Raw genomic sequence first — 15,796 nt, forward strand, 5'->3', positions numbered from 1 at the left:
GGATGTTTGGAGCTTTTGGAGGCCCATGGTGGAAAAGGAAATATCTTCACATACAAACTAGACAGAAGCATTCCCACAAACTTCTTTGTGATGAGTGCATTCAACTCACAGACTTGAACCTTCCTTTTGAAAGAGCAGTTTGGAAACCCTCCTTTTGTAGAATCTGCAAGTGGCTATTTGGAGCGTTTTTGAGGCCTTTCCTGGGAAATGAAATATCTTCACCTAAAAACTAGAGAGAAGCATTCTCAGAAACTTCTTTGCGATGTGTGCATTCAACTCACAGGGTTGAACCTTCCTTTGGATAGAGCAGTTTTGAAACACACTTTTTGTAGAATCTGCAAGTGGATATTTGGAGCGCTTTGAGGCCTATGCTGGAAAAGGGAATATCTTCATATAAACACTAGACAGAAGCATTCTCAGAAACTTCTTTGCGATGTGTGCATTCAACGCACAGGGTTGAACCTGCCTTTCGATAGGGCCGTTTGGAAACAGCCTTTTTGTAAAATCTGCAAGTGGGTATTTGGAGCGCATTGAGGCCTATGCTGGAAAGGGAAACACCTTCACATAGAAACTAGACAGAAGCATTCTCAGAAACTTCTGTGTGATGAGTGCATTCAACTCACAGACTTGAACCTTCCTTTTGATAGAGAAGTTTTGAAACACTCTTTTAGTGGCATCTGAATGAGGATCTTTGGAGCGCTTCGAGGCCAATGCTGGAAAACGAAATATCATCACATAGAAACTAGACAGAAGTATTCTCAGAAACTTCTTTGTGATGAGTGCATTCAACTCACAGACTTGAACGTTCCTCTTGATAGAAGAGTTTTGAAACACTCCTTTTGTAGAATCTGCAAGTGTTTATTTGGAGCGCTTTGAGGCCGGTGTTGGAAAAGGAAATATCTTCACAGAAAAACTAGACAGAAGCATTCTCAGAAACTTTTTTGTGATGAGTGCATTCAACTCACAGACTTGAAGCTTCCTTTTGAAAGAGCAGTTTTGAAACACTCTTTTTGCAGAATCTGCAAGTGGACATCTGGAGCGCTTAGAGGCCTCTGCTGGAAAAGGAAATATCTTCACATACAAACTAGACAGAAGCATTCTCAGAAACGTCTTTGTCATGTGTGCATTGAACTCACGGCGTTGAACCTTTCTTTTGTTAGAGTAGTTTTGAAACACTCTTTTTGAGTAGAATCTACAGGTGGACGTCTGGAATGCTTTGAGGCCTGTGCTGGGAAAGGAAATATCTTCACGTAGAAACTAGACGAAGGCATTCTCAGAAAGTTCCCTGTACTTTGTGCATTCAACTCACAGAGTTCAACCTTCCTTTTGAGAGAGCACTTTTGAAACACTCTTTTTGTAGAATCTGCAAGTGGATATTTGGAGCGCTTCGAAGCCTATGCTGCCAAAGGAAATATCATTGCATAAAAACTAGATGGAAGCATTCTCAGAAACTCCTTTGTGGTGAGTGCATTCACCTCGCAGAGTTGAACCTTCGTTTTGATACACCAGTTTTGAAGCACTGTTTTTGTAGTATTCGCAAGTGGATATTTGGAGCGCGTTGAGGCTTGAGTTGGAAAAGGAAATATCTTCACGTACCAACTAGACAGAAGCATTCTCAGAAGCTTCTTTGTCATGTGGGGATTGAACTCACGGGGTTGAACATTCCTTTTCATAGGGCGGTTCTGCAAGACTCTTTTTGTGGAAACTGCAAGTGGATATTTGGTGCGATTGCGGCATCTAGTGGAAAAGAGGATACACTACGATGAAAACCAGATTGAACTCTTCTCAGCAACTTCTTTGCGATGAGTGCATTCTACTCACAGAGTCGAACCTTCCTTTCGAGAGAAGAGTTTTGAAACACTCTTTTTGTGGAATCTGCAAGGGGATTACTGGGGCGCTTTGATGCCTATGCTGCAAAAGGGAATATCTTCACACAAAAACTAGACAGAAGCATTCTCAGAAACCTTTTCTGATGTGCGCATTCAACTCACCGAGTTGAACTTTCCTTTTGATAGAACAGTTTTGAAACCCTCTTTTTGTAGAATCTGCAAGTGGAGATTTGGAGTGCTTTGAGTCCGACCGTGGAAAAGGAAATAACTTCACTTAGAACCTAGACAGAAGCATTCTCAGAGACTTCCCTGTGCTTTCTGCACTCAACTCACAGAGTTGATCCTTCCTTATGATCGAACAGTTCTGAAACACTCTTTTTGTAGAATCTGCAAGTCGATATTTGGAACGCTTTGAGGCCTGGGCTGGAAAAGGAAATATCTTCCCAAGAAAACTAGAGAGAAGCATTCTCAGAAACTTCTTTGTGATGTGCGCATTCAACTCCCAGAGTTGAAGCTTCCTTTTGCTATAGCAGTTTTGAAACCCTCTTTTGGTAGAATCTTCAAGGGGATATTTGGTGTGCTGAGAGGCCAACAGTGGAAAAGGAAATATCTTCACATAAAAACTAGACGGAAGCATTCTCAGAAACGACCCTGTGCTTTATGCGTTCAACTCACAGAGAGGAATCTTCCTTTTGAGAGCGCAGTTTTGAAACACTCTTTTTGCAGAAAGAATTTGCTAGGGGATGTTTGGAGCTTTTGGAGGCCCATGGTGGAAAAGGAAATATCTTCACATACAAACTAGACAGAAGCATTCCCACAAACTTCTTTGTGATGAGTGCATTCAACTCACAGACTTGAACCTTCCTTTTGAAAGAGCAGTTTGGAAACCCTCCTTTTGTAGAATCTGCAAGTGGCTATTTGGAGCGTTTTTGAGGCCTTTCCTGGGAAATGAAATATCTTCACCTAAAAACTAGAGAGAAGCATTCTCAGAAACTTCTTTGCGATGTGTGCATTCAACTCACAGGGTTGAACCTTCCTTTGGATAGAGCAGTTTTGAAACACACTTTTTGTAGAATCTGCAAGTGGATATTTGGAGCGCTTTGAGGCCTATGCTGGAAAAGGGAATATCTTCATATAAACACTAGACAGAAGCATTCTCAGAAACTTCTTTGCGATGTGTGCATTCAACGCACAGGGTTGAACCTGCCTTTCGATAGGGCCGTTTGGAAACAGCCCTTTTGTAAAATCTGCAAGTGGGTATTTGGAGCGCATTGAGGCCGATGCTGGAAAGGGAAACACCTTCACATAGAAAGTAGACAGAAGCATTCTCAGAAACTTCTGTGTGATGAGTGCATTCAACTCACAGACTTGAACCTTCCTTTTGATAGAGAAGTTTTGAAACACTCTTTTAGTGGCATCTGAATGAGGATCTTTGGAGCGCTTCGAGGCCAATGCTGGAAAACGAAATATCATCACATAGAAACTAGACAGAAGTATTCTCAGAAACTTCTTTGTGATGAGTGCATTCAACTCACAGACTTGAACGTTCCTCTTGATAGAACAGTTTTGAAACACTCCTTTTGTAGAATCTGCAAGTGTTTCTTTGGAGCGCTTTGAGGCCTGTGTTGGAAAAGGGAATATCTTCACAGAAAAACTAGACAGAAGCATTCTCAGAAACTTTTTTGTGATGAGTGCATTCAACTCACAGACTTGAAGCTTCCTTTTGAAAGAGCAGTTTTGAAACACTCTTTTTGCAGAATCTGCAAGTGGACATATGGAGCGCTTAGAGGCCTCTGCTGGAAAAGGAAATATCTTCACATACAAACTAGACAGAAGCATTCTCAGAAACGTCTTTGTCATGTGTGCATTGAACTCAGGGAGTTGAACCTTTCTTTTGATAGAGAAGTTTTGAAACACTCTTTTTGAGTAGAATCTTCAGGTGGACGTCTGGATTGCTTTGATTCCTGTGCTGGGAAAGAAAATATCTTCACGTAGAAACTAGACGAAGGCATTCTCAGAAATTTCCCTGTACTTTGTGCATTCAACTCACAGAGTTCATCCTTCCTTTTGATAGAGCACTTTGGAAACACTCTTTTTGTAGAATCTGCAAGTGGATATTTGGAGCGCTTCGAGGCCTATGCTGCCAAAGGAAATATCATTGCATAAAAACTAGATGGAAGCATTCTCAGAAACTCCTTTGTGGTGAGTGCATTCACCTCGCAGAGTTGAACCTTCGTTTTGATACACCAGTTTTGAAGCACTGTTTTTGTAGTATTCGCAAGTGGATATTTGGAGCGCGTTGAGGCTTGAGTTGGAAAAGGAAATATCTTCACGTACCAACTAGACAGAAGCATTCTCAGAAGCTTCTTTGTCATGTGGGGATTGAACTCACGGGGTTGAACATTCCTTTTCATAGAGCGGTTCTGCAAGACTCTTTTTGTGGAAACTGCAAGTGGATATTTGGTGCGATTGCGGCATCTAGTGGAAAAGAGGATACACTACGATGAAAACCAGATTGAACTCTTCTCAGCAACTTCTTTGCGATGAGTGCATTCTACTCACAGAGTCGAACCTTCCTTTCGAGAGAAGAGTTTTGAAACACTCTTTTTGTGGAATCTGCAAGGGGATTACTGGGGCGCTTTGATGCCTATGCTGCAAAAGGGAATATCTTCACACAAAAACTAGACAGAAGCATTCTCAGAAACCTTTTCTGATGTGCGCATTCAACTCACCGAGTTGAACTTTCCTTTTGATAGAACAGTCTTGAAACCCTCTTTCTGTAGAATCTGCAAGTGGAGATTTGGAGTGCTTTGAGTCCGACCGAGGAAAAGGAAATAACTTCACTTAGAACCTAGACAGAAGCATTCTCAGAGACTTCCCTGTGCTTTCCGCACTCAACTCACAGAGTTGATCCTTCCTTATGATCGAACAGTTCTGAAACACTCTTTTTGTAGAATCTGCAAGTCGATATTTGGAACGCTTTGAGGCCTGGGCTGGAAAAGGAAATATCTTCCCAAGAAAACTAGAGAGAAGCATTCTCAGAAACTTCTTTGTGATGTGCGCATTCAACTCCCAGAGTTGAAGCTTCCTTTTGCTATAGCAGTTTTGAAACCCTCTTTTGGTAGAATCTTCAAGGGGATATTTGGTGTGCTGAGAGGCCAACAGTGGAAAAGGAAATATCTTCACATAAAAACTAGACGGAAGCATTCTCAGAAACGACCCTGTGCTTTATGCGTTCAACTCACAGAGAGGAATCTTCCTTTTGAGAGCGCAGTTTTGAAACCCTCTTTTTGCAGAAAGAATTTGCTAGGGGATGTTTGGAGCTTTTGGAGGCCCATGGTGGAAAAGGAAATATCTTCACATACAAACTAGACAGAAGCATTCCCACAAACTTCTTTGTGATGAGTGCATTCAACTCACAGACTTGAACCTTCCTTTTGAAAGAGCAGTTTGGAAACCCTCCTTTTGTAGAATCTGCAAGTGGCTATTTGGAGCGTTTTTGAGGCCTTTCCTGGGAAATGAAATATCTTCACCTAAAAACTAGAGAGAAGCATTCTCAGAAACTTCTTTGCGATGTGTGCATTCAACTCACAGGGTTGAACCTTCCTTTGGATAGAGCAGTTTTGAAACACACTTTTTGTAGAATCTGCAAGTGGATATTTGGAGCGCTTTGAGGCCTATGCTGGAAAAGGGAATATCTTCATATAAACACTAGACAGAAGCATTCTCAGAAACTTCTTTGCGATGTGTGCATTCAACGCACAGGGTTGAACCTGCCTTTCGATAGGGCCGTTTGGAAACAGCCTTTTTGTAAAATCTGCAAGTGGGTATTTGGAGCGCATTGAGGCCTATGCTGGAAAGGGAAACACCTTCACATAGAAACTAGACAGAAGCATTCTCAGAAACTTCTGTGTGATGAGTGCATTCAACTCACAGACTTGAACCTTCCTTTTGATAGAGAAGTTTTGAAACACTCTTTTAGTGGCATCTGAATGAGGATCTTTGGAGCGCTTCGAGGCCAATGCTGGAAAACGAAATATCATCACATAGAAACTAGACAGAAGTATTCTCAGAAACTTCTTTGTGATGAGTGCATTCAACTCACAGACTTGAACGTTCCTCTTGATAGAAGAGTTTTGAAACACTCCTTTTGTAGAATCTGCAAGTGTTTATTTGGAGCGCTTTGAGGCCGGTGTTGGAAAAGGAAATATCTTCACAGAAAAACTAGACAGAAGCATTCTCAGAAACTTTTTTGTGATGAGTGCATTCAACTCACAGACTTGAAGCTTCCTTTTGAAAGAGCAGTTTTGAAACACTCTTTTTGCAGAATCTGCAAGGGGACATCTGGAGCGCTTAGAGGCCTCTGCTGGAAAAGGAAATATCTTCACATACAAACTAGACAGAAGCATTCTCAGAAACGTCTTTGTCATGTGTGCATTGAACTCACGGGGTTGAACCTTTCTTTTGTTAGAGTAGTTTTGAAACACTCTTTTTGAGTAGAATCTACAGGTGGACGTCTGGAATGGTTTGAGGCCTGTGCTGGGAAAGGAAATATCTTCACGTAGAAACTAGACGAAGGCATTCTCAGAAAGTTCCCTGTACTTTGTGCATTCAACTCACAGAGTTCAACCTTCCTTTTGAGAGAGCACTTTTGAAACACTCTTTTTGTAGAATCTGCAAGTGGATATTTGGAGCGCTTCGAAGCCTATGCTGCCAAAGGCAATATCATTGCATAAAAACTAGATGGAAGCATTCTCAGAAACTCCTTTGTGGTGAGTGCATTCACCTCGCAGAGTTGAACCTTCGTTTTGATACACCAGTTTTGAAGCACTGTTTTTGTAGTATTCGCAAGTGGATATTTGGAGCGCGTTGAGGCTTGAGTTGGAAAAGGAAATATCTTCACGTACCAACTAGACAGAAGCATTCTCAGAAGCTTCTTTGTCATGTGGGGATTGAACTCACGGGGTTGAACATTCCTTTTCATAGGGCGGTTCTGCAAGACTCTTTTTGTGGAAACTGCAAGTGGATATTTGGTGCGATTGCGGCATCTAGTGGAAAAGAGGATACACTACGATGAAAACCAGATTGAACTCTTCTCAGCAACTTCTTTGCGATGAGTGCATTCTACTCACAGAGTCGAACCTTCCTTTCGAGAGAAGAGTTTTGAAACACTCTTTTTGTGGAATCTGCAAGGGGATTACTGGGGCGCTTTGATGCCTATGCTGCAAAAGGGAATATCTTCACACAAAAACTAGACAGAAGCATTCTCAGAAACCTTTTCTGATGTGCGCATTCAACTCACCGAGTTGAACTTTCCTTTTGATAGAACAGTTTTGAAACCCTCTTTTTGTAGAATCTGCAAGTGGAGATTTGGAGTGCTTTGAGTCCGACCGTGGAAAAGGAAATAACTTCACTTAGAACCTAGACAGAAGCATTCTCAGAGACTTCCCTGTGCTTTCTGCACTCAACTCACAGAGTTGATCCTTCCTTATGATCGAACAGTTCTGAAACACTCTTTTTGTAGAATCTGCAAGTCGATATTTGGAACGCTTTGAGGCCTGGGCTGGAAAAGGAAATATCTTCCCAAGAAAACTAGAGAGAAGCATTCTCAGAAACTTCTTTGTGATGTGCGCATTCAACTCCCAGAGTTGAAGCTTCCTTTTGCTATAGCAGTTTTGAAACCCTCTTTTGGTAGAATCTTCAAGGGGATATTTGGTGTGCTGAGAGGCCAACAGTGGAAAAGGAAATATCTTCACATAAAAACTAGACGGAAGCATTCTCAGAAACGACCCTGTGCTTTATGCGTTCAACTCACAGAGAGGAATCTTCCTTTTGAGAGCGCAGTTTTGAAACACTCTTTTTGCAGAAAGAATTTGCTAGGGGATGTTTGGAGCTTTTGGAGGCCCATGGTGGAAAAGGAAATATCTTCACATACAAACTAGACAGAAGCATTCCCACAAACTTCTTTGTGATGAGTGCATTCAACTCACAGACTTGAACCTTCCTTTTGAAAGAGCAGTTTGGAAACCCTCCTTTTGTAGAATCTGCAAGTGGCTATTTGGAGCGTTTTTGAGGCCTTTCCTGGGAAATGAAATATCTTCACCTAAAAACTAGAGAGAAGCATTCTCAGAAACTTCTTTGCGATGTGTGCATTCAACTCACAGGGTTGAACCTTCCTTTGGATAGAGCAGTTTTGAAACACACTTTTTGTAGAATCTGCAAGTGGATATTTGGAGCGCTTTGAGGCCTATGCTGGAAAAGGGAATATCTTCATATAAACACTAGACAGAAGCATTCTCAGAAACTTCTTTGCGATGTGTGCATTCAACGCACAGGGTTGAACCTGCCTTTCGATAGGGCCGTTTGGAAACAGCCTTTTTGTAAAATCTGCAAGTGGGTATTTGGAGCGCATTGAGGCCTATGCTGGAAAGGGAAACACCTTCACATAGAAACTAGACAGAAGCATTCTCAGAAACTTCTGTGTGATGAGTGCATTCAACTCACAGACTTGAACCTTCCTTTTGATAGAGAAGTTTTGAAACACTCTTTTAGTGGCATCTGAATGAGGATCTTTGGAGCGCTTCGAGGCCAATGCTGGAAAACGAAATATCATCACATAGAAACTAGACAGAAGTATTCTCAGAAACTTCTTTGTGATGAGTGCATTCAACTCACAGACTTGAACGTTCCTCTTGATAGAAGAGTTTTGAAACACTCCTTTTGTAGAATCTGCAAGTGTTTATTTGGAGCGCTTTGAGGCCGGTGTTGGAAAAGGAAATATCTTCACAGAAAAACTAGACAGAAGCATTCTCAGAAACTTTTTTGTGATGAGTGCATTCAACTCACAGACTTGAAGCTTCCTTTTGAAAGAGCAGTTTTGAAACACTCTTTTTGCAGAATCTGCAAGGGGACATCTGGAGCGCTTAGAGGCCTCTGCTGGAAAAGGAAATATCTTCACATACAAACTAGACAGAAGCATTCTCAGAAACGTCTTTGTCATGTGTGCATTGAACTCACGGGGTTGAACCTTTCTTTTGTTAGAGTAGTTTTGAAACACTCTTTTTGAGTAGAATCTACAGGTGGACGTCTGGAATGGTTTGAGGCCTGTGCTGGGAAAGGAAATATCTTCACGTAGAAACTAGACGAAGGCATTCTCAGAAAGTTCCCTGTACTTTGTGCATTCAACTCACAGAGTTCAACCTTCCTTTTGAGAGAGCACTTTTGAAACACTCTTTTTGTAGAATCTGCAAGTGGATATTTGGAGCGCTTCGAAGCCTATGCTGCCAAAGGAAATATCATTGCATAAAAACTAGATGGAAGCATTCTCAGAAACTCCTTTGTGGTGAGTGCATTCACCTCGCAGAGTTGAACCTTCGTTTTGATACACCAGTTTTGAAGCACTGTTTTTGTAGTATTCGCAAGTGGATATTTGGAGCGCGTTGAGGCTTGAGTTGGAAAAGGAAATATCTTCACGTACCAACTAGACAGAAGCATTCTCAGAAGCTTCTTTGTCATGTGGGGATTGAACTCACGGGGTTGAACATTCCTTTTCATAGGGCGGTTCTGCAAGACTCTTTTTGTGGAAACTGCAAGTGGATATTTGGTGCGATTGCGGCATCTAGTGGAAAAGAGGATACACTACGATGAAAACCAGATTGAACTCTTCTCAGCAACTTCTTTGCGATGAGTGCATTCTACTCACAGAGTCGAACCTTCCTTTCGAGAGAAGAGTTTTGAAACACTCTTTTTGTGGAATCTGCAAGGGGATTACTGGGGCGCTTTGATGCCTATGCTGCAAAAGGGAATATCTTCACACAAAAACTAGACAGAAGCATTCTCAGAAACCTTTTCTGATGTGCGCATTCAACTCACCGAGTTGAACTTTCCTTTTGATAGAACAGTTTTGAAACCCTCTTTTTGTAGAATCTGCAAGTGGAGATTTGGAGTGCTTTGAGTCCGACCGTGGAAAAGGAAATAACTTCACTTAGAACCTAGACAGAAGCATTCTCAGAGACTTCCCTGTGCTTTCTGCACTCAACTCACAGAGTTGATCCTTCCTTATGATCGAACAGTTCTGAAACACTCTTTTTGTAGAATCTGCAAGTCGATATTTGGAACGCTTTGAGGCCTGGGCTGGAAAAGGAAATATCTTCCCAAGAAAACTAGAGAGAAGCATTCTCAGAAACTTCTTTGTGATGTGCGCATTCAACTCCCAGAGTTGAAGCTTCCTTTTGCTATAGCAGTTTTGAAACCCTCTTTTGGTAGAATCTTCAAGGGGATATTTGGTGTGCTGAGAGGCCAACAGTGGAAAAGGAAATATCTTCACATAAAAACTAGACGGAAGCATTCTCAGAAACGACCCTGTGCTTTATGCGTTCAACTCACAGAGAGGAATCTTCCTTTTGAGAGCGCAGTTTTGAAACACTCTTTTTGCAGAAAGAATTTGCTAGGGGATGTTTGGAGCTTTTGGAGGCCCATGGTGGAAAAGGAAATATCTTCACATACAAACTAGACAGAAGCATTCCCACAAACTTCTTTGTGATGAGTGCATTCAACTCACAGACTTGAACCTTCCTTTTGAAAGAGCAGTTTGGAAACCCTCCTTTTGTAGAATCTGCAAGTGGCTATTTGGAGCGTTTTTGAGGCCTTTCCTGGGAAATGAAATATCTTCACCTAAAAACTAGAGAGAAGCATTCTCAGAAACTTCTTTGCGATGTGTGCATTCAACTCACAGGGTTGAACCTTCCTTTGGATAGAGCAGTTTTGAAACACACTTTTTGTAGAATCTGCAAGTGGATATTTGGAGCGCTTTGAGGCCTATGCTGGAAAAGGGAATATCTTCATATAAACACTAGACAGAAGCATTCTCAGAAACTTCTTTGCGATGTGTGCATTCAACGCACAGGGTTGAACCTGCCTTTCGATAGGGCCGTTTGGAAACAGCCCTTTTGTAAAATCTGCAAGTGGGTATTTGGAGCGCATTGAGGCCGATGCTGGAAAGGGAAACACCTTCACATAGAAAGTAGACAGAAGCATTCTCAGAAACTTCTGTGTGATGAGTGCATTCAACTCACAGACTTGAACCTTCCTTTTGATAGAGAAGTTTTGAAACACTCTTTTAGTGGCATCTGAATGAGGATCTTTGGAGCGCTTCGAGGCCAATGCTGGAAAACGAAATATCATCACATAGAAACTAGACAGAAGTATTCTCAGAAACTTCTTTGTGATGAGTGCATTCAACTCACAGACTTGAACGTTCCTCTTGATAGAACAGTTTTGAAACACTCCTTTTGTAGAATCTGCAAGTGTTTCTTTGGAGCGCTTTGAGGCCTGTGTTGGAAAAGGGAATATCTTCACAGAAAAACTAGACAGAAGCATTCTCAGAAACTTTTTTGTGATGAGTGCATTCAACTCACAGACTTGAAGCTTCCTTTTGAAAGAGCAGTTTTGAAACACTCTTTTTGCAGAATCTGCAAGTGGACATATGGAGCGCTTAGAGGCCTCTGCTGGAAAAGGAAATATCTTCACATACAAACTAGACAGAAGCATTCTCAGAAACGTCTTTGTCATGTGTGCATTGAACTCAGGGAGTTGAACCTTTCTTTTGATAGAGAAGTTTTGAAACACTCTTTTTGAGTAGAATCTTCAGGTGGACGTCTGGATTGCTTTGATTCCTGTGCTGGGAAAGAAAATATCTTCACGTAGAAACTAGACGAAGGCATTCTCAGAAATTTCCCTGTACTTTGTGCATTCAACTCACAGAGTTCATCCTTCCTTTTGATAGAGCACTTTGGAAACACTCTTTTTGTAGAATCTGCAAGTGGATATTTGGAGCGCTTCGAGGCCTATGCTGCCAAAGGAAATATCATTGCATAAAAACTAGATGGAAGCATTCTCAGAAACTCCTTTGTGGTGAGTGCATTCACCTCGCAGAGTTGAACCTTCGTTTTGATACACCAGTTTTGAAGCACTGTTTTTGTAGTATTCGCAAGTGGATATTTGGAGCGCGTTGAGGCTTGAGTTGGAAAAGGAAATATCTTCACGTACCAACTAGACAGAAGCATTCTCAGAAGCTTCTTTGTCATGTGGGGATTGAACTCACGGGGTTGAACATTCCTTTTCATAGAGCGGTTCTGCAAGACTCTTTTTGTGGAAACTGCAAGTGGATATTTGGTGCGATTGCGGCATCTAGTGGAAAAGAGGATACACTACGATGAAAACCAGATTGAACTCTTCTCAGCAACTTCTTTGCGATGAGTGCATTCTACTCACAGAGTCGAACCTTCCTTTCGAGAGAAGAGTTTTGAAACACTCTTTTTGTGGAATCTGCAAGGGGATTACTGGGGCGCTTTGATGCCTATGCTGCAAAAGGGAATATCTTCACACAAAAACTAGACAGAAGCATTCTCAGAAACCTTTTCTGATGTGCGCATTCAACTCACCGAGTTGAACTTTCCTTTTGATAGAACAGTTTTGAAACCCTCTTTTTGTAGAATCTGCAAGTGGAGATTTGGAGTGCTTTGAGTCCGACCGTGGAAAAGGAAATAACTTCACTTAGAACCTAGACAGAAGCATTCTCAGAGACTTCCCTGTGCTTTCTGCACTCAACTCACAGAGTTGATCCTTCCTTATGATCGAACAGTTCTGAAACACTCTTTTTGTAGAATCTGCAAGTCGATATTTGGAACGCTTTGAGGCCTGGGCTGGAAAAGGAAATATCTTCCCAAGAAAACTAGAGAGAAGCATTCTCAGAAACTTCTTTGTGATGTGCGCATTCAACTCCCAGAGTTGAAGCCTCCTTTTGCTATAGCAGTTTTGAAACCCTCTTTTGGTAGAATCTTCAAGGGGATATTTGGTGTGCTGAGAGGCCAACAGTGGAAAAGGAAATATCTTCACATAAAAACTAGACGGAAGCATTCTCAGAAACGACCCTGTGCTTTATGCGTTCAACTCACAGAGAGGAATCTTCCTTTTGAGAGCGCAGTTTTGAAACACTCTTTTTGCAGAAAGAATTTGCTAGGGGATGTTTGGAGCTTTTGGAGGCCCATGGTGGAAAAGGAAATATCTTCACATACAAACTAGACAGAAGCATTCCCACAGACTTCTTTGTGATGAGTGCATTCAAGTCACAGACTTGAACCTTCCTTTTGAAAGAGCAGTTTGGAAACCCTCCTTTTGTAGAATCTGCAAGTGGCTATTTGGAGCGTTTTTGAGGCCTTTCCTGGGAAATGAAATATCTTCACCTAAAAACTAGAGAGAAGCATTCTCAGAAACTTCTTTGCGATGTGTGCATTCAACTCACAGGGTTGAACCTTCCTTTGGATAGAGCAGTTTTGAAACACACTTTTTGTAGAATCTGCAAGTGGATATTTGGAGCGCTTTGAGGCCTATGCTGGAAAAGGGAATATCTTCATATAAACACTAGACAGAAGCATTCTCAGAAACTTCTTTGCGATGTGTGCATTCAACGCACAGGGTTGAACCTGCCTTTCGATAGGGCCGTTTGGAAACAGCCCTTTTGTAAAATCTGCAAGTGGGTATTTGGAGCGCATTGAGGCCGATGCTGGAAAGGGAAACACCTTCACATAGAAAGTAGACAGAAGCATTCTCAGAAACTTCTGTGTGATGAGTGCATTCAACTCACAGACTTGAACCTTCCTTTTGATAGAGAAGTTTTGAAACACTCTTTTAGTGGCATCTGAATGAGGATCTTTGGAGCGCTTCAAGGCCAATGCTGGAAAACGAAATATCATCACATAGAAACTAGACAGAAGTATTCTCAGAAACTTCTTTGTGATGAATGCATTCAACTCACAGACTTGAACGTTCCTCTTGATAGAACAGTTTTGAAACACTCCTTTTGTAGAATCTGCAAGTGTTTCTTTGGAGCGCTTTGAGGCCTGTGTTGGAAAAGGGAATATCTTCACAGAAAAACTAGACAGAAGCATTCTCAGAAACTTTTTTGTGATGAGTGCATTCAACTCACAGACTTGAAGCTTCCTTTTGAAAGAGCAGTTTTGAAACACTCTTTTTGCAGAATCTGCAAGTGGACATATGGAGCGCTTAGAGGCCTCTGCTGGAAAAGGAAATATCTTCACATACAAACTAGACAGAAGCATTCTCAGAAACATCTTTGTCATGTGTGCATTGAACTCAGGGAGTTGAACCTTTCTTTTGATAGAGAAGTTTTGAAACACTCTTTTTGAGTAGAATCTTCAGGTGGACGTCTGGATTGCTTTGATTCCTGTGCTGGGAAAGAAAATATCTTCACGTAGAAACTAGACGAAGGCATTCTCAGAAAGTTCCCTGTACTTTGTGCATTCAACTCACAGAGTTCATCCTTCCTTTTGATAGAGCACTTTGGAAACACTCTTTTTGTAGAATCTGCAAGTGGATATTTGGAGCGCTTCGAGGCCTATGCTGCCAAAGGAAATATCATTGCATAAAAACTAGATGGAAGCATTCTCAGAAACTCCTTTGTGGTGAGTGCATTCACCTCGCAGAGTTGAACCTTCGTTTTGATACACCAGTTTTGAAGCACTGTTTTTGTAGTATTCGCAAGTGGATATTTGGAGCGCGTTGAGGCTTGAGTTGGAAAAGGAAATATCTTCACGTACCAACTAGACAGAAGCATTCTCAGAAGCTTCTTTGTCATGTGGGGATTGAACTCACGGGGTTGAACATTCCTTTTCATAGAGCGGTTCTGCAAGACTCTTTTTGTGGAAACTGCAAGTGGATATTTGGTGCGATTGCGGCATCTAGTGGAAAAGAGGATACACTACGATGAAAAGCAGATTGAACTCTTCTCAGCAACTTCTTTGCGATGAGTGCATTCTACTCACAGAGTCGAACCTTCCTTTCGAGAGAAGAGTTTTGAAACACTCTTTTTGTGGAATCTGCAAGGGGATTACTGGGGCGCTTTGATGCCTATGCTGCAAAAGGGAATATCTTCACACAAAACCTAGACAGAAGCATTCTCAGAAACCTTTTCTGATGTGCGCATTCAACTCACCGAGTTGAACTTTCCTTTTGATAGACCAGTTTTGAAACCCTCTTTTTGTAGAATCTGCAAGTGGAGATTTGGAGTGCTTTGAGTCCGACCGTGGAAAAGGAAATAACTTCACTTAGAACCTAGACAGAAGCATTCTCAGAGACTTCCCTGTGCTTTCCGCACTCAACTCACAGAGTTGATCCTTCCTTATGATCGAACAGTTCTGAAACACTCTTTTTGTAGAATCTGCAAGTCGATATTTGGAACGCTTTGAGGCCTGGGCTGGAAAAGGAAATATCTTCCCAAGAAAACTAGAGAGAAGCATTCTCAGAAACTTCTTTGTGATGTGCGCATTCAACTCCCAGAGTTGAAGCTTCCTTTTGCTATAGCAGTTTTGAAACCCTCTTTTGGTAGAATCTTCAAGGGGATATTTGGTGTGCTGAGAGGCCAACAGTGGAAAAGGAAATATCTTCACATAAAAACTAGACGGAAGCATTCTCAGAAACGACCCTGTGCTTTATGCGTTCAACTCACGGAGAGGAATCTTCCTTTTGAGAGCGCAGTTTTGAAACACTCTTTTTGCAGAAAGAATTTGCTAGGGGATGTTTGGAGCTTTTGGAGGCCCATGGTGGAAAAGGAAATATCTTCACATACAAACTAGACAGAAGCATTCCCACAAACTTCTTTGTGATGAGTGCATTCAACTCACAGAGTTGAATGCACTTTTGAAAGAGCAGTTTGGAAACCCTCCTTTTGTAGAATCTGCAAGTGGCTATTTGGAGCGTTTTTGAGGCCTTTCCTAGGAAATGAAATATCTTCACCTAAAAACTAGAGAGAAGCATTCTCAGAAACTTCTTTGCGATGTGTGCATTCAACTCACAGGGTTGAACCTTCCTTTGGATAGAGAAGTTTTGAAACACACTTTTTGTAGAATCTGCAAGTGGATATTTGGAGCGCTTTGAGGCCTACGCTGGAA

Source organism: Pongo abelii, chromosome 7 (genome assembly GCF_028885655.2).
Source record: "Pongo abelii isolate AG06213 chromosome 7, NHGRI_mPonAbe1-v2.0_pri, whole genome shotgun sequence".
NCBI lineage: Eukaryota > Metazoa > Chordata > Mammalia > Primates > Hominidae > Pongo > Pongo abelii.